Here is a 27906-nt window from a genome sequence, read left to right on the forward strand (position 1 = left end):
ATCTGTTCCATGCTTCTATGTGGTCCTGCAGAGTTAATAAAGTGTCACTTGAGATGTTATAAGTGATGTCATAATGTTATAAATGTTGTCATAGGACGTCATGAGAGATGTAATATGTAAGCCTGGGCAAAGCACTACGCAACGCTCGCGTAGTTTGTGAAGTTTGCGCTACTTCGCACTATGCGAATTGCATGTAGCACAGTGCAAACATGCGTAGCGTAGTGTTGCGTAGTGCAGCGGTAATTTTTTGCTTGTCGCGGTCCTCAACATCAAGTTGGCGACCGTGAGCAAGCAAAATGACATCCCTGCGAGACTTTTTCCTTGTTCGCAATCAGCAACATCAAGTTGCCGATCGCGAGCGTGGAAAATAAACATCCCAGCGAGATTCTCAACGTGAGGAGGTCAGGTTTCTCATTGCGAGTGGTCACGTATGCTCGCGACCGCTCGCGATGAGAAACTACCAGTCCGCGTTGATAAAGCTGCCGCTCAAGTAAAAATCTACTCGAGCGGCAGAAAACTACAGCTCGCACTGTGCAAGATGCCGTTTTCAATGATTGCACAGTGCCGGATGCTTGTCTGCACTGTGCAATCATTGAAAACGGCATCTTGCACAGTGCGAACAGGGTACTACGCAGTTCGCGAAGTGCTACGCGTAGCTCGCGTAGTGCGAAGTGCGAAGTGCACTTTGCGTAGCTTCGCGTAGTGCTACTTTGTGAACTACGCCCAGGGTTAGTAATATGTGAGTCCATAAGCAGTGGATGGTGGGGATGCACGTTATTGCTAGCTCGGCTAAGTATTACTGGTAAATTTCTGAGTTTTTTCATGTTCTTACAATCCTTACATGAAAAATTCTCCACGCGGATTGTTCTATGTCAGGAATATGGAGAACTTTTTGGCCGAACGACTGATTGTCGCTGTTCGTAATCAACATTTTCTTAGCATGATAACAATTTCTGAAGTGTTACGATCTACCAATGCCCAGTGTTTTTGGAACAATAAAGCGTATTCTTTCGCTACAATGTTTCCAGAAAAACAGACGACTGATGATGGAGCTCTGAATAAATGCGCCTGCTTTTAAATCAAACACGCAGACCTTCGCGAGAGAAAGGCGGTCTATGGCGGCGATATCGACAAAGTGAAAGGTAGGAATCTGTTTTGTGTTTAAGATGCACTTAAGTAAAATGTCAGTATCGGATTTAGTTGGAGGTTTAAAAGTGCTCTGCACGTTGTCTTTCGTCTGCAGATTACTTCTGATTCAACCAACGTACAAAGGGCTGCACCACAGGACAGTGCAAAAAACGGCATGATTTAGGTATGCTTTATTCAGCTCTGAAACTGCTTTGTGATTGTTTATCGTATTCCTGTTAAGTCAGCTTTTTATCTGTTTCAGTATTCTGCCATGTCCGCTGCCGTCTGCTATAAGAGTTTTCAGTCTGGGCCAATATGCTATTGCCTTAAGGTAAACAAAGCTTTGGTTAACAATATGCCTGATTTAGGCTAACAATAATATAAGAAATGGTCAGAATATTAAATATGGTTTTTTGGTCTGTTTTGGTTTCAGTTGATGTATTTTCTGTGGAACAAAATCAGCTGTGGAGCACTATGGGTTCCGTCTCACAATATGAATAAGGTAGAGATTGTTAGTTCGCCCCTAAGGACCCTCAGCAGTGAAGGGGACTTCATCCCCCAACCAAGAGCACACCAGTAGGCGAGTTTATAGAGTGGCAGAGAAAGACGGCATGCCCTGCTATCAGAACTCATCAATCCTGCTGTGTAGGACTTACTGGAGGTAATAGGGTGGGTAGTTGGGCCCCAAGGATGTCCTTGGGGGCCAACTACACCCCTGTTACCTCCAGTAAGTTCCATAGAGCAGGATTGCTGAGATGTTGTCAGAAGCCACGCCCCCTTTCTCCACAGCTCTGCAAACGTGCCTCCTGGCGCACTGCTATTTGGGGGATAAAGTCCCCTTGCCTCCAGATGGACCTTGGGGGCAAGAATCCCTCCTGGTACCTCCTGTAAGTCCTACCTAGTGGAATTCCTGAGAGCAGGTTGGAGGCCCAGCTCCCTTTCTCCACCACTTTGCAGATGTGACTGCTAGTTACAAAACCTTAGAAATTCACAAAAAAACACAAAAGTTACAGCGACGTTATAGTTAGCAAATAGAACTTTAAAAAACATAGAAATTCGCTAAAAAAACAACGGTTACAGGGATGTTTTAGTTAGCAACTAGAATCTAAAAAACCTTAGAAATTCACACAAAAAAACAACAAAGGTTAAAGGCACGCTGAAGTTAGCAAATAGAATTTAGGTTACAGGGACATTGTAGTTAGGCTGACATTTTACATGTACAAACCAGAGAAATTCAACCATTATAGTTACCTGAGTTAACTATAACTTGTTCCCCCACAATACACCGCTTATGACCTCACATATTACATCACTCATAACCTGGTCAGTGACATCACTGATGATATCTCAAATGAAATCACTGATGACATCAGTGGTGCCATCATTAGGATTGGGCGGAATTTGCGTGGTCGCGCTAAGCAAAGCTCTGCAAAATGGTAAAAAATCTCTGCGAGCATGCAGAATTCCGCGAACACGCAGAATTGCTTGTTCCGCCCGTTCGCGATGCTTTTTTCCTGTTCGCGAATGCTGTTTGCATGCTCGGGGGGAAATATCTCACAAACACACATTTTGAAAGCGCGAACAAGCAAAAAATTCCACGAAGCAGTGGATCGCGGAATTTTTGCCAATTCTGAGTTCTCCATGGAACTCGAAATTACCCAAATTCCGCAAATTCCGTGAGCGGAACAGAATTTACCGCCCAGGCCTAGCCATCATCCATACCATCTCTGAGGCACCCACTCACACCCCTATAGAATCCTTTAAACATCCACTGCCACTCCTATGCAACCATTCACAAACCCATTGACAGAGCCATGCCAGTAATTACACAGCCACTCACTAATTCATAGATCTACAAACACATCCACTTGCTCATCCATACTGCCACTCATACACCCACTCCTTCACCAATATAGACATTGACATACCCACTCATACACCCATACAGGCACTAACACACTGAGTGACTCACCCATAGAACTATTCCCACACCTACACACTCACCTTTACAGGCAATATTACAGGAACATACTAACCCAAACATTTACATGCACATCCACTTACTTGCTCATTAGTGGCTAGTGACTAAACTGTGTGAATGTCTGTATCAGTCTGTCAGTTGTTGTGTAAGCTGCTGCATGGGTTGGTCAGTAGCTACATGAGTGTCTATATGGGTTATTGATTGGTTGCCCAAGTATTTGTATGTGAGACTCAGTGTGTGTGTGGGTGGGTGGGATGTGTGTGACTCTGTGCATTGATGTGTGAGTGGTTGATTCACTGGGTGTATGGGTTCAAGGGTGCATGTGGAAACAGCTGTATGGGTTGATGAGTGTGTGTATGGGTGTGTTGGTGAGTGAATAAATGTATCAGTGGTACATGTCCAAGTAACTACATATGTAAAAGGCAGTGTATGTGAGAGTTGGAGTATATAAATCATGGACATATGGTGTGATTCCCGAAACGCGTATCAGAAGGCAACAGTTGCTAATAAAGTTATTTTTAAAGCCACACCCACCGTGGAGTGACAGATCTTCTTTGCAAATGAGAAGGAGGTTGGTGAATGTTTTAAAGCACGTAGCAGTGGTGCCTACTTAGAGCACCAACTGCGATCTGGTGTCAGATGGAAGACCGTCCAAGGAGAGGAAAAGCGTGGGAGCAACCATCTGGCCCCGTACCTGATATTTGGCAGGCGAGTGATGATTGGGCTTGCGGTGCTCGCCACAGCTGGGAGAGTACAAAATACTCTCGAGCGAGATCGGCAGGCGCTGAGAATCTGAGCCGGTCTTCAGCCTGCCTGCACTTTTGGAGGACTACGGAGAAGGGCTCTGTGTTAAGGCAGAGAAGTGGTGGGTGAGTGGCTGTCCTGAGAACAAAAACTATCAGCACTGCAAGGTCTTACGAACTGCCAGCGTGTTTGTTTTGTGCTTATCAAGAATATCAGCATGCACACTCTGAGCTAGCTGGGAATTAAATGTTTACCCAAACACCAGCTGGCTGGAAAAAAGCGGAGAGTGGTGTTTTAATTTTTTACAGAAAACCAACTTGAACCTTGGCATAAATTTTAAACATATATATATTCACTGAAAAAACCATAGGTTTCACACATGTTATAGTTAGCTGGACATTTTACTGATAAAAAACCAATGAAATTCCCCCATTATAGTTACTGTAGGCAACTATAACTCACGCGACCGCAATCCTCTGCTGATGCGAATACTGTATTTAGACACTTATTTGCCCATGTCTTCTTCCATTAAATTTTAGCTATACATATATTACAAATATTTTTTTTTCATAAAGACACATATGTCATCAGCAGAGGATTACGGTCGCGTGAGTTATAGTTGCCTACAGTAACTATAACGGGGGAATTTCATTGGTTTTTTATCAGTAAAATGTCCAGCTAACTGTAACATGTGTGAAACCTATGGTTTTTTCAGTGAATTTGCAAGGTTTTTTAAATGCTAATTCCTAACTATAACGTGTGTGAAACCTATGGTTTTTTCAGTGAATTTGTACGTTTTTTTAAATGCTAAGTTACTTTACGCCATTTGTGGCGTGCGCGCCCACTTAACGCAGTTCGTTCCGTGCGCGCACCGTGCGCGCACAGTGAGCACGCGGTGCGCTTCGCGCACCGCGTGCCCACGTTACGCTAGATGGGCCATGAACGCACGATGCGCTTCGCGCACCGTGCGCACATGGAGGACATACGATGAGCATCGTTGTGACAGGTAAAATATATGTTATGTTCAGGTGTAATAAGCCATGCACAAATGGTGCCCTTCAGGCACCATTTGCACACGGGGGGGTGAGAATGTGGATATTTATTTATTTTTTTAATTATTTATTACTGTACACGTACGGTAAGCGTAATCGGTGAAATTTTCGAAAAATTTAAAATTCCCTTTTTTTACTTGGGGGCTCGTTGGGGACTCCCTCGACATGGCTAGGTGCTTGGGAGCTGTCGAAACAGCCCCTTTACATGTTTTTGCACTTTGTTTTTCAGCCCCCTGTCAGAGTGCGAGAGAGAAAATGGCGGCCGCCGCTTCCTGGTTTCGACCGATTCGAATGTTTACTAAGATCTAACGGGCAATCAGAATCGCGCTCGCGCACGTCACCGTACGCGTACGGTAAGCGCACCGTAAGCGCACCGTAAGCTGGCTCAGATATATATATTGATTTAAAGGCTATTTTCTCTGAATCTACTGAACAGATTTACACCAAACCTACAAAAGGCACTTCCTTGACCTGAGGACTACCTCTCTGCCAAATTTCATTAAATTCTGTTCAGCCGTTCAGGCTGTAGCTCTGTCTAAAGGTCCTATGGAAAAATGCATGGGAAAAACACGTTTTGGGACCCCCCTTTTATCTCAGCCCCCGCTTGACGAATCCCCCCGAGGCTTTCAGGGTAGGAGCGTAGCGTAGCGCCCCACCTATTTTGAAATATTTGCGAGGATTCGTCGACCTGCGCCAAAGTTATTCAAAATAGAATGTTGCGGATTTCCTATGGAAACGTGGTCCTAACTATAACTACCTACTGGCGACCGCCAGTAGGTAATATATATATATATATATATATATATATATATATATATATATATATAAATATATATACATGTATATATATATATATATATTCACTGAAAAAAACATAGGTTTCACACATGTTATAGTTAGCTGGACATTTCACTCGTAAAAAACCATTGAAATTCCCCCGTCATAGTTAGTTCAGCTAACTATAACTCGCTCAACCGCAATCCACTGCTGATGACGTCGCATATTACATCACTGTATTCACTAAGATACTGTTAATAAGTCAGTTATACAATTAATTTTACAAAAAAAACGTCCATTTAGACACTTATTTACCCATTTATTCTTCCAGTAACCTTTAGATATACATATATAAAAAAAAAAAAATTTCAGTAAGACACATATTCACTGGATGATGTCATTAGTGATGTCATCAGTGATGTCATTTGAGATGTCATCAGTGATGTCATGAGGGATGTCACTTACCATGTCATGAGTGATGTAATACGCGACGTCATCAGCAGTGGATTGCGGTCGCGCGAGTTATAGTTAGCTGAACTAACTATAACGGGTGAATTTCAATGGTTTTTTACGAGTGAAATGCCCAGCTCAGCTAACTATAACATGTGTGAAACCTATGGTTTTTTCAGTGAATTTGCAAGGTTTTTTAAATGCTAATTCCTAACTATAACATGTGTGAAACCTATGGTTTTTTCAGTGAATTTGCAAGGTTTTTTAAATGCTAATTCCTAACTATAACGTGTGTGAAACCTATGGTTTTTTCAGTGAATTTGTACGTTTTTTTAAATGCTAAGTTACTTTACGCCATTTGTGGCGTGCGCGCCCACTTAACGCAGTTCGTTCCGTGCGCGCACCGTGCGCGCACAGTGAGCACGCGGTGAGCTTCGCGCACCGCGTGCCCACGTTACGCTAGATGGGCCATGAACGCACGATGCGCTTCGCGCACCGTGCGCACATGGAGGACATACGATGAGCATCGTTGTGACAGGTAAAATATATGTTATGTTCAGGTGTAATAAGCCATGCACAAATGGTGCCCTTCAGGCACCATTTGCGCACGGGGGGGTGAGAATGTGGATATTTATTTATTTTTTTAATTATTTATTACCGTACGCGTACGGTAAGCGTAATCGGCGAAATTTTCGAAAAATTTAAAATTCCCTTTTTTTACTTGGGGGCTCGTTGAGGACTCCCTCGACATGGCTAGGTGCTTGGGAGCTGTCGAAACAGCCCCTTTACATGTTTTTGCACTTTGTTTTTCAACCCCCTGTCAGAGTGCGAGAGAGAAAATGGCGGCCGCCGCTTCCTGGTTTCGACCGATTCGAATGTTTACTAAGATCTAACGGCCAATCAGAATCGCGCTCGCGCACGTCACCGTACGCGTACGGTAAGCGCACCGTAAGCGCACCGTAAGCTGGCTCAGATATATATATTGATTTAAAGGCTATTTTCTCTGAATCTACTGAACAGATTTACACCAAACCTACAAAAGGCACTTCCTTGACCTGAGGACTACCTCTCTGCCAAATTTCATTAAATTCTGTTCAGCCGTTCAGGCTGTAGCTCTGTCTAAAGGTCCTATGGAAAAATGCATGGGAAAAACGCGTTTTGGGACCCCCCTTTTATCTCAGCCCCCGCTTGACGAATCCCCCCGAGGCTTTCAGGGTAGGAGCGTAGCGTAGCGCCCCACCTATTTTGAAATATTTGCGAGGATTCGTCGACCTGCGCCAAAGTTATTCAAAATAGAATGTTGCGGATTTCCTATGGAAACGTGGTCCTAACTATAACTACCTACTGGCGACCGCCAGTAGGTAATATATATATATATATATATATATATATATATATATATACATGTATATATATATATATATATTCACTGAAAAAAACATAGGTTTCACACATGTTATAGTTAGCTGGACATTTCACTCGTAAAAAACCATTGAAATTCCCCCGTCATAGTTAGTTCAGCTAACTATAACTCGCTCAACCGCAATCCACTGCTGATGACGTCGCATATTACATCACTGTATTCACTAAGATACTGTTAATAAGTCAGTTATACAATTAATTTTACAAAAAAACGTCCATTTAGACACTTATTTACCCATTTATTCTTCCAGTAACCTTTAGATATACATATATAAAAAAAAAAAATTTCAATAAGACACATATTCACTGGATGATGTCATTAGTGATGTCATCAGTGATGTCATTTGAGATGTCATCAGTGATGTCATGAGGGATGTCACTTACCATGTCATGAGTGATGTAATACGCGACGTCATCAGCAGTGGATTGCGGTCGCGCGAGTTATAGTTAGCTGAACTAACTATAACGGGGGAATTTCAATGGTTTCTTACGAGTGAAATGCCCAGCTCAGCTAACTATAACATGTGTGAAACCTATGGTTTTTTCAGTGAATTTGCAAGGTTTTTTAAATGCTAATTCCTAACTATAACATGTGTGAAACCTATGGTTTTTTTAGTGAATTTGTAAGGTTTTTTAAATGCTAATTTATGTATGTATTATTATATTTTTTACATATTTATTTTACAATAAACTACCTATGTATATAGTTATAGATTGACTGTATCCTTTAATATGGAATGGCTCAGCTCTTTTATTTTGAATTTGGATAAAGTTGAACAGCACAGTTAGTACCTTCTATAAACTTATAAACAGTTTAAAATGTTTTTGTTTTTTTAAGGGTTTTTCATCGTGCGCGCATAGTGCGCGCACCCGGCGATATTTTGAAAAAAAATCAAATGTTTTTTTCACCCTTCGGGGTCCTTCAGGGACCCCCTGACAAAGGCTAGGGGGTCAGGAACTCTCTACCCTGCCCCCTTTTCACGTTCTCCACCTTTCTTTTTCACTGCCACACACAAAATGGCGTCCGACACTTTCTGATTTCAACCGATTCGAATGTTGACTGACATCTAACCACCAATCAGAATTACGCTCGCACACATTTGGTGCGTGCACCGTGTGCGCACGGTGCGCGCATATAGATATTTATGTACTTTTAACTGCAATTTTCTCAGGAACTACTGAACAGATTGACACCATATATGCAAAAGGCACATGCCTGACCTGAGGACTACCTCTTTGCCAAATTTCAAGTAATTCTGTTCAGCCGTTTGGGCTGTACCTTCGACTGAAGGTCCTATGGGAAAATGCATGGGGAAAACGCGTTTTGGGACCCCCTTTTTTCTCAGCCCCCGCTTGACGAATCACCCCGAGACTTTCAGGGTAGGAGCTGAGCGGAGCGTCCCATTAGTTTTGAAAATTTCGCAACGATTCGTCAACCGGCGCCAAAGTTATTCAAAATAAAATTTTCAGATTTCCTATGGGAACTCGGTCCTAACTATAACTATCTACTGGCGACCGCCAGTAGATAATATATATATATATATATATATATATATATATATATATATATATATATATCAATACACATATTTGTCCAAGATAAAGCGACAGAGGCTTGTTTCACATTACACATTTTTACATTTTTATTACCATATGATTTAAAACTGCCATAAGGGAAATGACCTAGAGGGACTCTATTTGAGGCCAAAAGCATATGTTTTAGAATTTTGCTGCAAATTGATGGAGGATCTGAGAATTCATAGCAACATTTTTTAAAAAGCACAGACTCCTGTGGTGCTGCTAAATGGATTTTTTTGTGGAGAGGGCATGTGGCCCTGGGACCTCATCCCCAAGGATCGTTCTGTGAAATAAGTGGAGGGGTTGCCCCATCCCCCTAGCCCAAATCTTAATAATTGGGGGAGGGAGCAAACCAGAGGTGAATTACACACTAAAGGGGAGGAGGCCATGCAGTTCCCCTCCCTGAACCTTATCAGGTCCCATGGACCCATTCCCCGGGGCCAAATTCCACACCAAAGGGGAGGGGGGTTGCACATCCCCTTCCCTGAGCCTGTAACAATCCAGGGGACCCTCCCTAGTTCTGTCTCAATTATTAAGTGCAGGGACTGCCTTCGATAGGGAAACAGAAGCTTGCTTTCACCTTAGCATTGAAAAAGCTCCCACTGAGAGGAAGCAGGCTTCTGCTTCCCAGCAGAAGCAAGCAAAAATAGCTGCTTCCACTGTGTAGGAGTAAAGTTGGCTCCTGCGGCACCTTAGATGGGCATGTGTGGGAGCCAGCATGGCCATGGGTGCCCTGGGGCACCCCTTGCGGCCCCTAAAGTAGTGCTTTGTGGGTGCCCTGGGAGCACTGGGTCACCCACCTGAGGCCCGGGGGGATGGAGTCAGCGGGGCTGTAAAGCTAGGGGAAGGGGGAAGGGGAATCCAAGGAGGCTCAGGTAGGAGGACCATGCACCCCTTCCCCAAAATTAATAAAATAGGCCGGGGTATTGGGTTCCCAGAGCCCACTGTGACTTGAGTAAGGGGCCCCCATGCCCCAGTCTCCTTATTAAAATAATAAAGACCACAGGGATGGGGGACCCAGGGTACAGAGTGACTCAGGTAGGGGGGGCGTGAGTCACCATCCCCTTGATAAAAAAAGGCCTGGGAGGATGGGATCACTAGGTCTTTAAAGGCTCGAGTGAAGGTGTCTGCAACCCCCCCACTACCCACTATTTTTGTTTAAAGGGTGTCCCCTTTGGCACTTGGATATCAAAGTGAATAGAAAATGAGTGCCAGAAGACACTCCTTTATTCTCCACTGGACCAGCATGGAGTGCCCCATAGTGCCCTGCAAGGGATTCTTGTTCATTCATTTTTAAGCTCCTAGAAAAGGGAAGGTCACCACTAAGCATGTGTTATTGTTGATGGGGACTGCAGTAAGTCAATCAGCCCCCCACAACATAAAAAAACAGTAAGTGTCGTGGGTCATTAACACCAGGATGGTAGGAGAGCTTACATCACTTTCTGAAAGCTCTCCTAGATGGAACTTTATGCTCTTCGGCTGGAATGCAAGGTCCTCTTGTGGTGGTTTTATGGTTGCATTTTGTGGGATTTAAAAGAAAGGTTTAGACACATGTTGCATTTATTTGAATAAAAAATGTGTCTTTTTGGCCCAAAAACTATAATAATATATACTGTGTTAGAAGAAAGACTCACATAATTTTTTTTAGCAATATGTTTATTCAATATTTGTATAATAATCACTATGATTAAACATTGCAATGTCTGAAGTACTGAAATGTACACTAGATTGAAAATATTGATGATTTATTGAGAAAGATGATGACAGGGTCACTTTTTATACTTTGATGTTGTCACTCTTTGGCAAAGTCTGTAAGTCTGCATGAGTTCAGACAGAACTTCTGCAATTAACTTCACGCTGTGCATGCCAAAGGCTCTGTGTGGCGTGGGGCTGGCAGCCTGCAAGTGGTTAGACACAAGGCAAATGCCCTGCTGCATACAGCAATAGCCGGAGGGACTGGCTTTACATATGGTAATAAAATATTACATTACATTAAAAAACCCTGGAAATTCACTGAAAAAATCAAAGTTTAAGGCGATGATAAAGTTAGATGAAGATGTCATTTAAAAAATGCCATTTTAAAAGCACAAACCCACTGAAATCTACCAGTTGTAGTTATCACAAGTATCTATAACTCATGCCCTAAGGCAACTGTAACTCGTGCCCTCATCATGCACTGCTAATTTTTATCCAACTATAACGCCACTTTGACCTTTTTTAATATAATCTTTAACTATAACTCACGCACTTCCATGTAGTCTTGTCATCAATTATGTCATTTCAGATGTTGCAGTCATGTCATCTATGATGTCACATAACAAGTCGCAAATGATGTAATAGGAGAGGTAATCAGCAGTTCATTGTAAGGGCGCAGAATAGAGTTAGTTTAGGGCACAAGTTTAAGTTACTTGAGATAACTACACCGGTGAATTTCAGTGGTTATTTTTAGATTAAAACATCACATTGTCACTAGTTGTTTCACCAATCTATAACGTTACTTTCACACTAAAATTTGGGCTCTGCAATTGGGTGACTTTGGAGAGAACCTATCTGTCTTCCACTATATTTGTATATATTTATCAATATTCAAAAAATATAGTCATTACATTTTGAACATTTCAACAAAACTCAGATGGATAAATGTAAGAATTGAAAGATCTTTGACTTATGGTGATGTACAACAGATTTTAAAAGGAAGCTAACAGAATTACAAACTGTAAGATTGCTCAGCATCAGTAGAAAATAATGCGCTGGTGTACATTCATACAATCCATACATTTTACGAACAGTACCTAAAAGGTTTATTTATCACAAAGGGCTAATAAGTATAGTGGTTGAATCAAACTGTCCCACAGGTAAAATGAGTTAGCTTCTGATAGTACCCCGGCAAAATCTTATTAGCATGGATTGTTAACCAGATTTAAATATGGCTCCATCTTTGCCATAGTTTGACAAATAGCATTGTCACATAGGGTCCTGTTTTCAGCTTCTCAGTATCCCTATTCTTGCTGGTGTGACTCAGGGCTTGATTTATGGGGTGATTAAGACTTTGGCAGTCCAAAGGACCACCAAATCCGTGGTGGCATAGCAACGACAATCCGACCACTCTATTTTGAGTTTGGCGATCGGACTGCCATAGGCCCACTGCAACCAGCTAGTAATCACCATTTTCCAGTGGTGTTGCAGCGGTGTGAGGCAGTAATATGCTGGTGGTTCCTTGGCAGCATATTACGAGTTTCCTCACTGCCAGACTTTTCATAGATCTGAACCTGCCATAAAAAGGCTGGAGTTGGGAGAACTAAGGGGGCCCTAAAGGGCCCCCTGGTGCCTCAGGCCATGGAGATGCATGCAGGTGGGCATATGTTGTGCCGACCATGTGCCTGCACCCCATTTTCTGCACACCATGGACTGCAGAGTCTATGCTGTGCAAGAACGGGCTTTGGTGCTCTCCTTGCAGTGCTGGACGGGCACAAGACCACCTGCCAGACAATGAGAACATTTGTAATCAGGCAGATGGCCGGTGGTGGACTTTGGTATTGTAGGAGCAGGGCGGCATCATGGCTGCCCCACTCTCACACCGCTAAAGTCATAATTAGGCCTTTAGATTTCAGCAGAAGGGTTACTCAGTCACAACGGTAACAGATATCCTGTCTGCCAAAATTTAAATCCCATAGGATAATATGGGATTTATATTTTGGTGGACAGAATATCAGTCACCGTTGTGACAGAGTATCCACATCCACCGAAACCTGAATCAGGCCCTCTCTACTGCTCTTTAACCCATGCTATTTCCCTCTGGTGGACTGGGGGGGGAACATGTACGGATGAGATCCGCCATGGGCATATTTCAATCTTTTTAATATACTTAAACCAAGGAATCCTGTTGCACAATTCACATGCTAAACAATCCTTTATTAAGGATAGATTTGTTAAGTATTGCATGATTATTACACCAAACCGACAACTATAACAACCTTGGGGCTAATGTACATACCAGCTTGCCCTATGGCTTAGCTACAGCCTACCTCAGTGATCTCTTATATCTAGTAAAAGATCAGTTTATAGCTTGTCTAGGACTTTAAAATATGAAGGTTGGCCCAGCACAAAAACTACATCCAAAGGCTAAAATGTACAACACCCAAAACATAATGGACGGAAGACTTCTCTACATATTAGACTTCAAAGTATGAGTTTTTAACAGATCTGTGAAAGAATTTCTCAGTCCATATCTGTGCATGTGTATGTAACTTTGTGCGTAAATGACTGCCTCTCTTTGTAACCTCTATAGTTATCTAAATGTGTCTGGAAGGGTTACATGATTTGCCTCTGTTAGACCTGGCACTATTCGCGTGGGTCTCCCTCCCATTTTTTTTGCTGTTGTCTCATGTGTTTTTACTGGTGTTAGATACTTTGGGCACTGTGCCACTGCTATTCAGTGCCACAGTGCAAGTGCTCCCTATTGTAAATTGATGTATGAATTAGTGACTCCATGATTGTCTCATTTGGTTTACCTGGCAGACCCTAGTACCGTGCACTGCATGTACCCAGGGCTTGTAAATCGAAAACTGCTGGTGGGCTTGCATCACTGGTTGTGCCACCCACAGAAGCAGCTTGTAAAGTGTGTCTCAGGCCTGCCGCTGCAGAGCCCGTGTGCAGTCTGGGACTGCCATGTCGACTTGGCAAGTGCACCCACTTGCCAGTCCCTAAACCTTCCCTTTTCTTCATATCAGACACCCCTATGGTAGGCCCAAGGGCAGGGTGCATTGTAAGTATAAGGTAGGACATGCCCTGGGTTGGGTGGCATGTCCTAATAGTGAATTACAGCGATTTTGGTTTTTCACTATTGCAAGGCTACCTGTCCCCCATAGACCAGAATGGGCAGTATGATTATAACATCTTATAATACTAACTGACTCAGGGTACATGGAAGAAATGCTAGTCTAGTATGCCTGAACTCAGAATGATAAAATACATCTTTTTATGAAGTTGGTTTTAACATTCTGTGTTTGAAAATACCACTTTTAGAAAGTAGGTATTTTATAACCTAACTATCCAAGCCTGCCTCTGCTAGGTTGTGTATTCCTTGTCTGGAGTTTGGGTGACAGGGGCTGGGAGATATCAGGAGACAGGGTGAGTCAGCACAGGGCTGAATACAGCTATCTGCATGTAGAGTGGTGGGAGGAGTTGCACCTGGGACCTGTATATGGCTGTGCCTGCCTTCCACAATGCTGGCTCCACCTCCTGTGGTGCGTCTGATGGCCCTGGCCCACACTGTCAAAGGAAAGAAGAAGTCTTGTCAACAAAGTGCTCCAGGACTGACCAGAACTGGTTTAGGCTAGGCAAAGGCCTCTCTTCCGCCAGACAACAAAGAAAATAGCAGTATAAATATTGGGACCCAGACCCAAGAGCTTTACATCACTTCTGGGAAAACAAGAAGAAACTTCGCTGAGGAGAGGAGCCAGAGAGAGAGATTGCAGGACGAGACAATCCCTGTGCTGTGTGCTGTTTGAGGATTGGCCTGCAGTGGTTACCTGATTGCTAAAGAAAGGAGAAAGGACCTTGTGCTACTTTCATCAACTTGTAAGATCTCCAAGGGCTTGAACTAAAGCTTGCTTCCTGCTGAAGTACCAGGGACGCAAAAGACACACTATTGATGGACGGAATGCAGAACAAATCAAAACATTCCCCCACAGTCAAGGGATCTGGGTTAAATCCATCATTCTTTTGCTCACCATGCCACCCCAGTTTAGACCTGGCCATTTGCAAATCAGTCTTGACACTGTGCCTCATGGGAACAGTCCAGCCCGAACTGCCAAGCCAGGTCCTCCCTGGACCGGAAACAAGCATCCTGGGACTGGTTTCGGGGTATCACCCCTCTTCAGTCAGGATAGCTTGAATCCAGTGGCACAGTGAGCCCGGGACCCACGTCTGGGCATACCCGGTGCACCTATGGCGAGAAAGCAAAAGACACATAATTGATGGACGGAATGCAGAACAAATCAAAACATTTACCTACAGTCAAGAGATCTGGGTTAAATCCATCATTCTTTTGCTCACCATGCCACCCCAGTTTAGACCTGGCCATTTGCAAATCAGTCTTGACCCTGTGCCTCATGGGAACAGTCCAGCCCGAAAACTGCCAAGCCAGGTCCTCCCTGGACCGGAAACAAGAATCCTAGGACCGATTTCGGGGTTTCACCCCTCTTCAGCCAGGATAGCTTGAATCCAGTGGCACAGTGAGCCCGGGACCCACGTCTGGGCATACCCGGCGCACTTATGGCGAGAAAGCAAAAGACACACAATTGATGGACGGAATGCAGAACAAATCAAAACATTCACCCACAGTCAAGCGATCTGGGTTAAATCCATCATTCTTTTGCTCACCATGCCATCCCAGTTTAGACCTGCCATTTGCAAATCAGTCTTGACCCAGTGCCTCATGGGAACAGTCCAGCCCGAACTGCCAAGCCAGGTCCTCCCTGGACCGGAAACAAGCATCCTAGGACCGGTTTCTGGGTTTCTCCCCTCTTCAGCCAGGATAGCTTGAATCCAGTGGCACAGTGAGCCTGGGACCCACGTCTGGGCATATCCAGCGCACTTATGGCGAGAAAGCAAAAGACACACAATTGATGGACGGAATGCAGAACAAATCAAAACATTCACCCACAGTCAAGAGATCTAGGTTAAATCCATCATTATTTTGCTCACCATTGTTGCAGGGATTCTGCTGATACACAGAACTATGCGAAGAACCCCAGGACCTCAGTGAATTGTGGTGTACCAGAAACTCACCTCAGAACCCAGAACCCAGTATCCGGCTAGCATAAGTGTCCCATTCGTTATCCGAGGTTTAGCTCGGCGGTCCCAATGAATAGACAACCCAGAACAAGCGACTCAGTACATACTCAGGAATGGTGGGAATCGGAAATACCTGTTCGTATATTATTCTCACATCAGTCCACAACAATAATCAACAGAGACACGTTGTAAATAAAAGGGGTTTATTTTTATAGACCACGTGTCCTAAGATGCAGTACTTTGGCTAATACAAGCAGACAAATGATTAATATCAAAACCAGCAACATAGTTACAATACCATAGAATATAAAAGGGGTGATCATATTATAATGACAGTGGATACTACCACCTTCCCTTTACTAAGAAGCTAATATTATTATTATGCTAATAGAAGGTCTCTTAGGCTTGAATAGGGGACCCCATACCTCAAAGATCAGCTTAGTGAAATCACATCACAGGAGCATCAGGAGTCTTCTCGCAGGAAGGCTCGTCTTCGGTCTGAATAATAAACATGATGTCTGTGATACTAAAAGCACTAATTTTCAGGCATTTTCAGCTGCGCGTGTGTTATGGCTAAATAGTGGGCCGATCAACCTAGAGTGAAAAACATGCATTGTGTAATAACCCAGACTGTTTGTCACACCATGTACAGACCAAGGTCGCTGCGCAGAGCTTGGGATGGTAACAACAGATTGCTCTTGTGTGAAGCAAGTCTCGAGTCAGCAGTTTGTTTTAAGAAATAACATGTAAACGCAGTGCCGTGTGCAAAAGCAAAAAGATGGCTTTCTAACATCTAACGTGGTTATGCTAACTTAACAATGCCTGTACGTATTCAGAGAGAACTCACTACACGCCCCCTTGATCGAAGCACTATTTAGTAGGCAAGAAAAGAGAGAACGCAGAGTTCAGTTTCGTCAGAGCAGAACAAGGCGTAACCAATCCAAAGGTTCAGAATGAGTTAAAGTTTGAAACGAAAAAAATTGAAAAGCAAAAGGAGAAACTGTGGTGTCCGGAAAAAAAATATAATCAATTAAAAAAATTCAAAACAACCATCAGGGAGAAAGCAAAAAAAAAGTAAATGCCGCGGCAGGGTGCTGTCCAGGAGCGACAGGCGCCAAGGACGATAGTTCAGTCAATCCATGAATGTATAGGCAGCATATGTGGCAACCGCTTCCAACAAAAAATCATTTGCAGGGCCAGCGAAAGTCTCAGCCATCCAATCCATCAACGAAAAGGAACACACGTGTTCTTCAATCAGCGGAGCTTCCAGCACGATCAGAGGGCACCCGGAATGTTCCTCCAAATAGCTCATAGCCAAGAAGTTGTAGGCAGCTGTAGAGATGTCCCAATTACCCAGGATCCCATGTGCTGCTCCACAAGCCATTATCCGGACACCAGAACAGGTCAACTCGTGAGACACTAAGGGCCGCATTAGTCGATCGAAATCCGGCACCGGAGACACCAGGCTGGTCAAGCACAAATCCAAAGGCCATTCAAAGGGACAATCCAGGCAGTGAAGCACAGGCTGCACGCAGGTGAAGTAGCAATACCGGAAAGATAATCCATATGCCAGGCTTAAGGTCGCCAATGGCAGAGTTCCATAAAAGTCAAGCATCCTATCTCGAAGAAGATGCAGGCGGGACAGGTGCACGTGCGGCACAGAAGGAGCAGCCATTCCGCAGGATGAAAAGGAAAAGCAGCACACCCGCCACTAGCGCCAAAAGCAGCGGAACACCTCCAAAGATGCTCGAGAAAAGGGAATGAAAAAAGCCCGGAACCACACCAAAAATAGTTTGGAAAGAGGTCATGAGACCCGAGCCCACAAGTTTAAAAAAATGAGCCAGGCCGGTCGTGGACGAGGCATTGAAAATAGTTTGGATCAAAGAGCCGAAATGCAGGGGGAGGTCAGTATTCAGAAGCGCCTGTACCTCTGTGCGCGTATTAGCCACGTGAAGGTCGAATGTTTCACGAGATGAAGTCAAAGACACCTCTTTTTGGGACAATAAGGCTCTTATTCTGCTCAACTTGTTGAACTCTGCTTTCAAGGTTGGAATCGAAGGCCAGATGGAAGCATCCAGCCGCCCATGCGGGGGTGGAAAGAGAACATTATTGCAGCAGACCACTTTCTGCGAGACAGTTACAATATACGGGATTCCCACTAACATCCCACAGCAAGCTTCACTATTCAAAATCAAATAACTACCGTTAGCAAGCAGTGTGAAAGAAGGCGTAATCACAGGCACTGGGACACCCCGTAGGATGCATGCTAAATTCGGTGCTTGTACATTGCATGCGCCGTGTAATTGAATGTGCCTACATACCAAGGAATGGTCAGGTGACGTGGTACATTCCTCGCCCTTCAAATAAACCTCAGTCCCGTCCCTAGTACATCTATACGTAAAGGGGAGGGACCAAACCTCATGTATGAAAGCGGTGCCCAGCGGTTCATATCTACCCAAAGCATAATGTTTCATACAAGACGTAAACTTAAAAAGCGCAAAAGGGAGAGTTATCAATCCGTGGACTAACCACGTAGCCGAATTGATCTCCGCTACAGAAAAAGGCAATGGTTCTAATTTTTCAATATGTAACAATGAATATGTAGCATCCTTCATGGACATAAATCGCTGCTTGTCAGTAAGGTTAAAGGGAAGGAATAACGATGTAGTGTTAAGATAGTCCCAAGGGACTCTCCCTGCCTTTAAAGTCTGCAATGTCCAAGCAAACTGCATAACAGAACGCAACTGGTTTTGACCATGATATAACACAGACATATCATCATGCACAATATCAACTACTGATGAAACAATATTATCTAATGTATAAATCCTAGAAGAGAGAGTGCTAATGCTGTTATCTATAACGGCTAAAACCTTTTCCATGTTGGCTTGGTCAATGTAACGAGAAGGAAAACCCTTCGGGTAATCGCTTCCCTTTTCTGTAGCAGCAATAGCTGCCAAGATGTCATCATCAATCTTACTCTTTGATCTGGTTACTGCTGCCACTAAGTATGTAGCCACTGCTGTTTTTGCTGCCTCGTCAGCCAAGCTGTTGCCGACAGCATGGACACCAAGTCGTTGGTGACCAAGAGTGTGAATTACATTCACGAGTGGGAGACGTTCTTTAAAGTCTGCCACTCGAACCCAAAGCGTTTTATGCTTAATTGTGCCACCTTTTGTGTCTCGATAATCATTCTGAGACCAGAAGTGTAAATTGTCATTATAGGACTAGACACAGTAGAAAGAATCACTCACAATTAGAGTAGTGACTCGGGGATCAGCAAACTCCAGTGCAAGCACTAGAGCCCGAAGCTCCGCCAATTGCGCGGTACAATCGCCCAATGACTGCGTATGCACTGCATCAGATTGGAATTCACCATTTACGAAAGTACCTACGACAATTGCGCAAGCCGCTGAGTAGGCGTGCTTTGATCCAATTGCGGGCTGCGCAGACCCGTCAGTGTATATGACACAATGGTATTCTTCGAGCGGGCGCAAAGACAGAGGAGCCGGATGAACGAATTCATACTGCAAGAACTCTTGAGTCTGTAATGAGGCATCAAAGATGTAGGTGACGTCTGGCGACGTCAGTGTCGTGGCCCATTGTATCCACCGAGGATGCAAAGCTTTAGAATTTGGTACACTTGCCTTTGTCACCGCTTCTAAGGCAGGATAGGGTGTTACAACCAGAATCTGTTTCCCATGTGACAGTGCGCGTTCTTTAAGGATCGCCATCTGTACAGCAGTCAGAACTTTTTCGACCGCGGAAAAACGTAATTCAGCAGAGGTGTACAAGTGGGATTTGTACGCAATGGGGACTGTATCGCCCTCATTAAACGTCAAATACGTGAAACCCACGGCGCCTGGCACTATTCTTATTACCAGGTTGGTGCGGTTATCACGTGTCAGCAAATATTGTGAAGCAAGAAGGTCAGCCTGTAAAGACTGTAAAATTTTAGAATGTTCCAGCTGCCAGCTAGACTTCGAAAATGTGGGTTGTACCAAGGCGTAAAGCGGCTTGACACGCTGGGCATAATCAGGAATGTACGTACGGCCGAAATTCAGAAAGCCCAGCAGAGATTGTAATTTCTTTAGTGTCGTTGGCGCACTCAAGCATGCGCACTTCTCCAGAAAGTGGGGAGCTAACCCCTTACCTTCATTATTGAGCTCGTAGCCCAAAAACAACACTGTATATTCCGCGATGTGAGACTTCGCAAAATTGAATTTGTAGCCATAGTCAGCAAAACTCACTACAATATTGTCGACGCGAGACAGATGCGGCAACAGCTCGTCATCCGTGAGGTAGATATCGTCAACATAGGAGTATGCCTCGGGGTCTATTCTTTCTAAGAGAGAAACCACGCGAGCGGAAAAGACGCCAGGGCTATTTTTGTAGCCCATGGCTAATCTCGTAAACTGTTTTTGTTTTCCGCCCGAAGTAAACGCTGTCCACTGGCTACTCAGTGTGGACAGGTTATGGCTAAAAAAGCCATTGGAAATGTCAAGTGTCGTTTTAAACCGTTTACGCACGAGACTGTCGACTAGAGCCGAGCTATGTGTATTTTGTACCGCGCAGGTCCGGCAATGGGAGTTTAGGTGCCGGTAATCCAAAACTAAACGGTACGAGCCGTCAGGCTTCGTTACAGTGAATAAAGGGTTATTCATAGGGGACACACAGGTTTCAATTACACCCTGATATTCCAATTGTTCAAGGATCGCCGCGACGTGAGGTCTAGCTTCACGACGCATGGGATATTGGGGCTGAGGCTGGGGCATAGACCGCAATGGAATCTCATGGCAGGGGGACAACCGGTCCCAACCCACTTGAGTACGATATACCGCTGGCGCAAGCGCCAGCGCCCACTCACCAGCGTACATTTCAGCTTGGTCCTTAGGCACCGTGTGCGCAAAGGACGGGAGGATTTTCTCCTCCCCTCTAGGAGCTTCCAAAATGAAGGCCGGGGGCCAATCTGCCTCCGCTAGGAGGATATCATAGGTGGTGGTCAGATTATCCCAAAAAATCCCTTTTATAGTACGTTGTATGTCACCCTCTATTAATAAGACTATTTCATAAAGTCTATCAGGGGGAGCCACTCTGGTGTCAGCTGTTTCAACAGTAACCAATACATCAGTTGCTGTCGCCGCCAGAAATGGACGCAGAGCTTGACGGACTATGGTAATTTCTGCCGCGCTGTCCAGTAGCGTCAGCGCCCATGTCCGGTTCTGAAGCTGTGTCCGCACTATCTGAGGCATATTTTGCCGTCAGAGCCGCCACTTTCTTCTTCTGAAACGGGGGTCTCCTATGCTATGGTTTGGGTTCTCCCGCCAAACCATAGCAAACTGTAATGTCCCTGGGGAAATTGCTGGACCCGAACCTTGGGGTTCCCTAGAGCCATCTAGGGCTCCATGAGAGTTCATTTAGCCCTAGGGAGGTGGTGATCCCAGGGCTGGGGGTCCCAAATAGACCCTCTTAATTATTGTGTTTATGCCATGGGGAGGTGGCACACATTGGGTTGTGGGGGAGGTTGTGGGGCCTCCACGAATCGTATTTTTTATTAATGTATGAGCCGTTGGGAGGTGACGGTCACCCGCATTTCTATTCTTAAGTGCCCCAGAAAGGTGGCGGTGCCCTGGGCAGCGGGGAATTCTTTTTTTTTAATCAGAGGATGTGGCAGTCCCTGGGGCTTTGTATAAGCCTAGGAGGGGGGCCCCATGAGCCCCACTCCTTAATTTCCTTCATGCCCCTGGGATTTGGAAAGTTGTAGAAAAATTTAATAGAAATACATACTTTTTCCCCTGGCAGGTCCCATGTGCGACCCCCCCATTATATCTGGGTGGGTTAGGGTATTCCTACATTGCCCCCTTTTCATAACCTTCTACTTTTTGGTGGGACTCAACTGCAAGCCGAGTCCCAAGATGGCTGCCAAGTCCTTAAATACTTTATATAATTCCATGGGTATTGAATCATCATCAACTGCTTTATCAGTGGTAAATGCAACCAAGGCCTCCTAAATCTCTTCACAAATGATTTCCTTTTGAAGAGTCTTGACTTGTTCAACGTTAAGCCTTAAGAAGGGCACATCCCTGTAAATTTTGACTAAACCCATTTCATCAAACACATTGATTTGACCATATAATTTCTGATCGAACCCAACAAATTGTTCCAATATTAATTGTTTCTATGTATCCTCACCTTTAATAGCATTAATCCAACTCCTAGCATTTTATCTGCCAATTGATGCACCAGCTGCTCGCCATACTCCTACTGGAGGGAATGGAGTTTAACGTAGCTAGCCGCTACCCTCTCTCTTAATATACTTCCCTGGCATGGGGGTTTCTCAATCAGAAAAATATATTCTCTGTTGCTCTTGCCCCCCTGCCTATTAGCATCAGCGTGCAATACTTCTATGTAACTGCACTCTGGGTTACCCTCATGCAGAGTTCTCTGGTAATATTTTGCTGGTAAATATACAGCTGAGTAATGCCCCTTATGAAGGCTTTCATAGTATCCCACACAGTCTGAGGGGTTGCAGAACCAAAATTGTTTTCAATGAACTCTGTTAATTCTATTTGAACCATCAGTATGTGCTCCTTCTCCATGAGTAGGTGGTGAGAAAAAATAAAGTGCACCTTTGACAACTTGCATCCTGCAGATAAAAATACAACAAAATAGCATTATGGTCAAATCTTACTCTAGGACACACTTCCATAGCTGCAAAGTGTAGCATCCTATCATTAATGAAAGCCAAGTCGATCCTAAGATATTATTTTTGTGGAGCAGAGTAATAAGTATATCCTGGCACCATAGGTGGTAGTTACCTCCAGCGTCGCTAAGGCAATGTATGCATGCTAGTCCAAGAATGGAGGCCTTAACCTTCCTCATTCTTGAAGGAGCATGCTGGTTAGTCGAATCAATGGCGTAATCCATAGTGCAATTAAAATCGCCCATAACTATTAGTTACCCCTGCCATTCCAATATTTCTAAAGTTAGCACATCGAACATCATTGGATCATCCTCATTGGGCCCATATATTGTACACAGCACATATTTAGTGCCATTCATTATTAACTGCACAATCGCCCATTTTCCCCGTGGATCAGCTATTAACCTCAAGAGATTGTATTCTATAGTTCGATCTACCAGCATAGCTACCCCCGGATGGAAACCGCCTGTGATGTATAGACCATAGTATTGTAACCCAACTGCTTCAGTAAGAACCTGTCTGTAATAAAGAAAGTGACAACACGACGGAAGGTACCAAGGTGGGAGAGGAGGGGAGGATACAACACTGTCCTTGTAAGCTAAATGCATCTCAGTGAGGCATACTATATGGGATTTGTACATTTTAAGCTCTTCTCAAGCTAGCTGATGTTTCTAGTGTTGTTTAAGCTAGAAACATTCCAGAAAACACATCTTATTAGGCCCATTTTGAGTCAGTTGCTTCATGCTTTAGCATAGTCCTTAGCCTTTACATAGTCCTAATATGCATCACATCACACCAATGCTTTGATTTTATCAGAAAGAAAATTTGCAAAATTATGTCTGTATCCGTCATTACATTTCCAACGTTAGCTTTATTCAATACCTAGAAAGAATTTGACCAATTTGACTGTTGCCCCCTTTATCCCTCAACTCCCCCTCTGAAACCCCACCCCTCTACCTCTTGAACCGCCATCTCTACTCTCTTGCTCTGGCTTGAAGAGTCACCCCTATCCTAGGATTGTCAAACCCGACAGCCTGAGAGCTTCCACCGGCCATGTTCCCCACCACCCACACTACCCAGCAATGACCTGCCCCTTCACAAAAAAATGAAATAATTTTTTAGCAGATAAAAAAAGGAAGGAAAAGAAAGTTTACCCCCTCGATGAGCGAGAGGGGGCCACCGGCCCCATCCCAGCTCCAGTCAACGACACTCCCCTGCACCTTTGCACAGAAAAGAAAAAAGGAACAAATGTAAGAACAAAAGATAAAATAGAGAAGAGAAGAAAGAGGAGGGAAGGGGGATGCTCCCATCATCAAGAAAAAAAAGTGACTTCCAAGAAGCCCCCCTAGAAGTTCTCGTGGACCTTGGGCAATAAAGGTGCCCAGATGACTCATGTAGAGAACCCCACTTATTTTAGACAGATCTGAGCTTCCTCCTTTTCCGTAGAGCAAAACCATCTTTGACCCTCTTTAACAATTTTAAGACTGGCTGGCTCCTGTAGAAACACCTGTGCTCGAGTAGACTTTGAAGTATCTATAAGTTGTTGTAGTTTCCACTGCTTGTCCATTGTAGGCTTACAAAAGTCAGATTGAGCAATTATTGACATTGATTCAATAAGCACAGGAGCAGTTGGTTGAGTTTTGATGGAGATAGCTTGCCTCAGAAGAAAGTTACCAAAGGACATCAATATCGAACGTGAATTTGTACCTCCACTAGAATCAGTAATATTTGGCTTGGCAGAGCGATTAATTGGGAGCCTATGTGCTCACTGTATTTGAGAGGCCATATCCCAGTCTGATAGCTCGGGGAACGTCTTTCTAAAAAGCTGCACAATGAACTGGTGTGGATCCTCCCCTTCCTTTCTTTCAGATATACCAAATATACACAGGTTATTTCATCTTTGTCGTTTTCCAACACTTCCATCTTGGCCTGTACAAGATCCAGGTGTCTATCGTGACAATCTACAATTTTTTTAGTAGCTACTCCAGCATCCTCTATGTCTGGCACCCGCTGTTGGAGTTCCCCCATCTCTGCCGTAAGAGTAGCTATTTTACCAGTGGCCTTCACCAATGTGGGCTGTATAGCAATGTTATCAGATCTAACTTGCGCATAATGTTGTTGTGCCTCTGCTCACTGAGCCTGTAACATCTGCAGAATAGTTAGCAATGTTGACTCCTGCTCGCTGTCGGACAAGAAAGGGTCAGATAGAGCTGTAGGCAGAGAGCTAGAGGTGGTAGTGCCCCTAGGTGAGAGGGGGTAGTCACAGAAGGGGCATTAACCCCTGGACAATCAATAGCTGAGAATGTTGGCCCCACCGGGCCTTGGTTGCTCTTCTTTCCCCCTTTACGCAGGTTTTTATGCGGTAGACAAAAGTGATATTAGTGCCTTGACTTCACCCTCATCCACAACCCAATTCCATAGTGGGTTTGCCTTGGCCTTTAGCAGCCTTGTGTCCTGCCTGAGTCTTGCCACGTGTAGAGACACAGCTATCAACCCACTTATTCTTTGATAGATCTGGTTGCTCTTTCTTATCTCTTCCAGCACAACTAACTGGAAACTTGTCAGTCCACACATACGTTACCATCCCTGCTTCCGATGCACTCTTGCACATATTGTTGGGTTCAATTTTGTCAGCATGATCTGCAATCACTTCCTTATAAGCACTTTGCGTTTGTTGTTAGCGGTTGTTGCTGTACAGGCCAGGACAGGTGTGTCCATTGATACAAATTTTTTTTAATTGAGATTTTCACAGTACCATTCGGGCGAGAGCCCAGCATAATCCACTTGATAACTAAATGTCAAAGGAAGAGAAGCATTGAAGACATTAATGGGTACCGTTTGTCTACGAAACAGAAGAAAACAAACTAAGAACTGTACGCTGACTTCCCCACACCCCCGGCAATGACGAGCTAAAGTCAATACACACATATGACTAAGAAAGGAAATGGTATATCATACATTTGGACCCACAAACTTCTCATGAGACTGTTGCTATGGGGATTGTGAAGGTAGAGGGGGGAGATTGATGCCGCGGTATGTTGCCCACTGGGACCATATCTTTCTATGTTTTAAGGGACAGCCCCTCGCTTGGAACACAGCCATCTCCGCACCCATACATTTATTGAGCTCATTTCCCAATCGACGATGATGAGATACACTTCCATAACTGGGCTATGTCCTCTGTACTATGGAGTAAGAACAACCGGGGATCATACAGCAGGTCACAGGATAATACCTCTTCAACGCACAATGACACCCTGAGCCAAAAAGGCTGTAATGCTGAGCAATTCCACACAGTGTGGAAGAACATCCCCTCCTCCCTCTCTCATCGCAAGCATATAGGGGATGGCACAACTCTCATGTCCATTGATATTGTTGAGGCATTGACCATGTTGATATCCCCCAGTGTCTTGCTTAGCCCCCACGCACTAATAGACTTGATGCCTTTGCTCCAGCGTGGAGTGCAAAATCCCTCCCTGTGGGATTCGACACCATGTCAAAATACGCTCACCAAAACGAAATGCAAAAATTTGCTGACTGTCGTGGTGCAATGGGATGGAAAAGAAAGCATGACACAGATCAATCACTGTATACCATTCTGCATCATGGGGAATCTGATATAAAATCACTGATGGATTTGGTACTATGGGGCAACATGATACCACAATTTTATTCACCTTTCTCAGATCTTGCACTATCCTGAATTTCCCATTAGGCTTTTTCAGTCCCATTATCGGTGAATTAAATGGACTACTCATTATTTATCTCAAAATTCCTTGCCTGCTTATTTTCTCTATTACAGGAGTTACTCCTTCAATTATCCCAGGTGTCAATTTGTATTGCAGAACATTTGGATATGTTACTCCTTCCTTTACTGTTATTTTAATTGGATCTATATTTTTCATTAGCCCTACATCTTCTCCAGTGAAATCCCAAACTTCTGCTTTTACAGATTGTCTCAATTCTTTGGGTAATTCATCAGGGTTGAATACAGCATATGTTTCAGTAACTTGCTTTTCTCTGTTAGCTATGGTCATTTTATGCAGTACATCATCATCCGGTGTTTCAAAAGCTATTCCATTCGGAGTACAAAATATAGTGCAATTCATCTTGCACAACAGGTCCCTATCTAATAAATTCACAGGACTGGTGTCACACACCACAAAGCGGTGCATTTCTGAAAATGTCCCTATGCTAACTTTCACTGGTTCTGTAAGATATGTTTTAATCTGTCTGTTGGACACACCAACTACTTGGATCGTTTCATCCGAGAGAGGAAGATTCTTAACATCAGCTGATCTAACAGTTGATCGAGTAGCACCAGTATCCACTAGGAAAGTAATATTTTCATCATTAGCCTTCCCATCTACACAAGGTCCTGTCTGGTCTACTTCTAGAGTTGCGCCAAGTACGCACTCTCCTTCCTCCCTTCGGCACCGTCAACAGCTCTCTTCTGAGTCACTCTCATCGCGTTGCAGCCAATAATGCGAGACAGCGCTAGCGCGTGGCAGCTTATTTACCTGTTCTTCATTGTAGAATCCCAATTCACTACTATACTTCTGTGAGTTTCTGCTCTGTGGAAAAGGCGGTTTTGGCACCTGATTCTGTGGGGGAACAACTTGCTGCTGTTGCTGCAGTTGACCACTCACCTCATGCTGCACCTGTGGGTTCAATGATGGATTTTCATTGTTAGTACTCGGGGGAAACTTACACTCGGATTTCCAATGCCCTATTCTACCGCAATTATGACACGGAAATTTCTTTTTAGCTTCTTCAATATTCCCTTTATACTTCCCAGGATTAAATTTCGTCTTTGACCCTGCTTGTTCCACTAATTGTGCTTCTTGTCTCTCTGCTACCTTTACCTGTGACCACATTGCCTTCTCTTTTAGTTTCCGCTGTTTTGCTTCAATTTCATCACTGAAATATTTAGCATGTCTCAATACTTCATCTATTTTCTTGTTTTGCCAATCTACCGTACGCTGTTTAATCATTTCACCAATTTCTGGATGTAAACCATATACAAATCTGTATACAAAATGACTCAAATCCTTCTCACTCAGATTCTCATCTCCGCTAAACTGCTTAAAAGATAGTATTAGCCTCTCATAGTATGCATGTACTGACTCTTTACTTTCCTGGTGTGTTCGATCAATTTTGACCCAATCTGTCTCTTTAGGGGGCACTTTATTTTTCAAAAATACCATAACCTGTTCATATTTCTTCATTACCTCAGGATCTGGAGCTCCTGTTTTAGGATCCCTAGGATATTC

The sequence above is a fragment of the Triturus cristatus genome, chromosome 2_2 (assembly GCF_964204655.1).
Source record: "Triturus cristatus chromosome 2_2, aTriCri1.1, whole genome shotgun sequence".
NCBI lineage: Eukaryota > Metazoa > Chordata > Amphibia > Caudata > Salamandridae > Triturus > Triturus cristatus.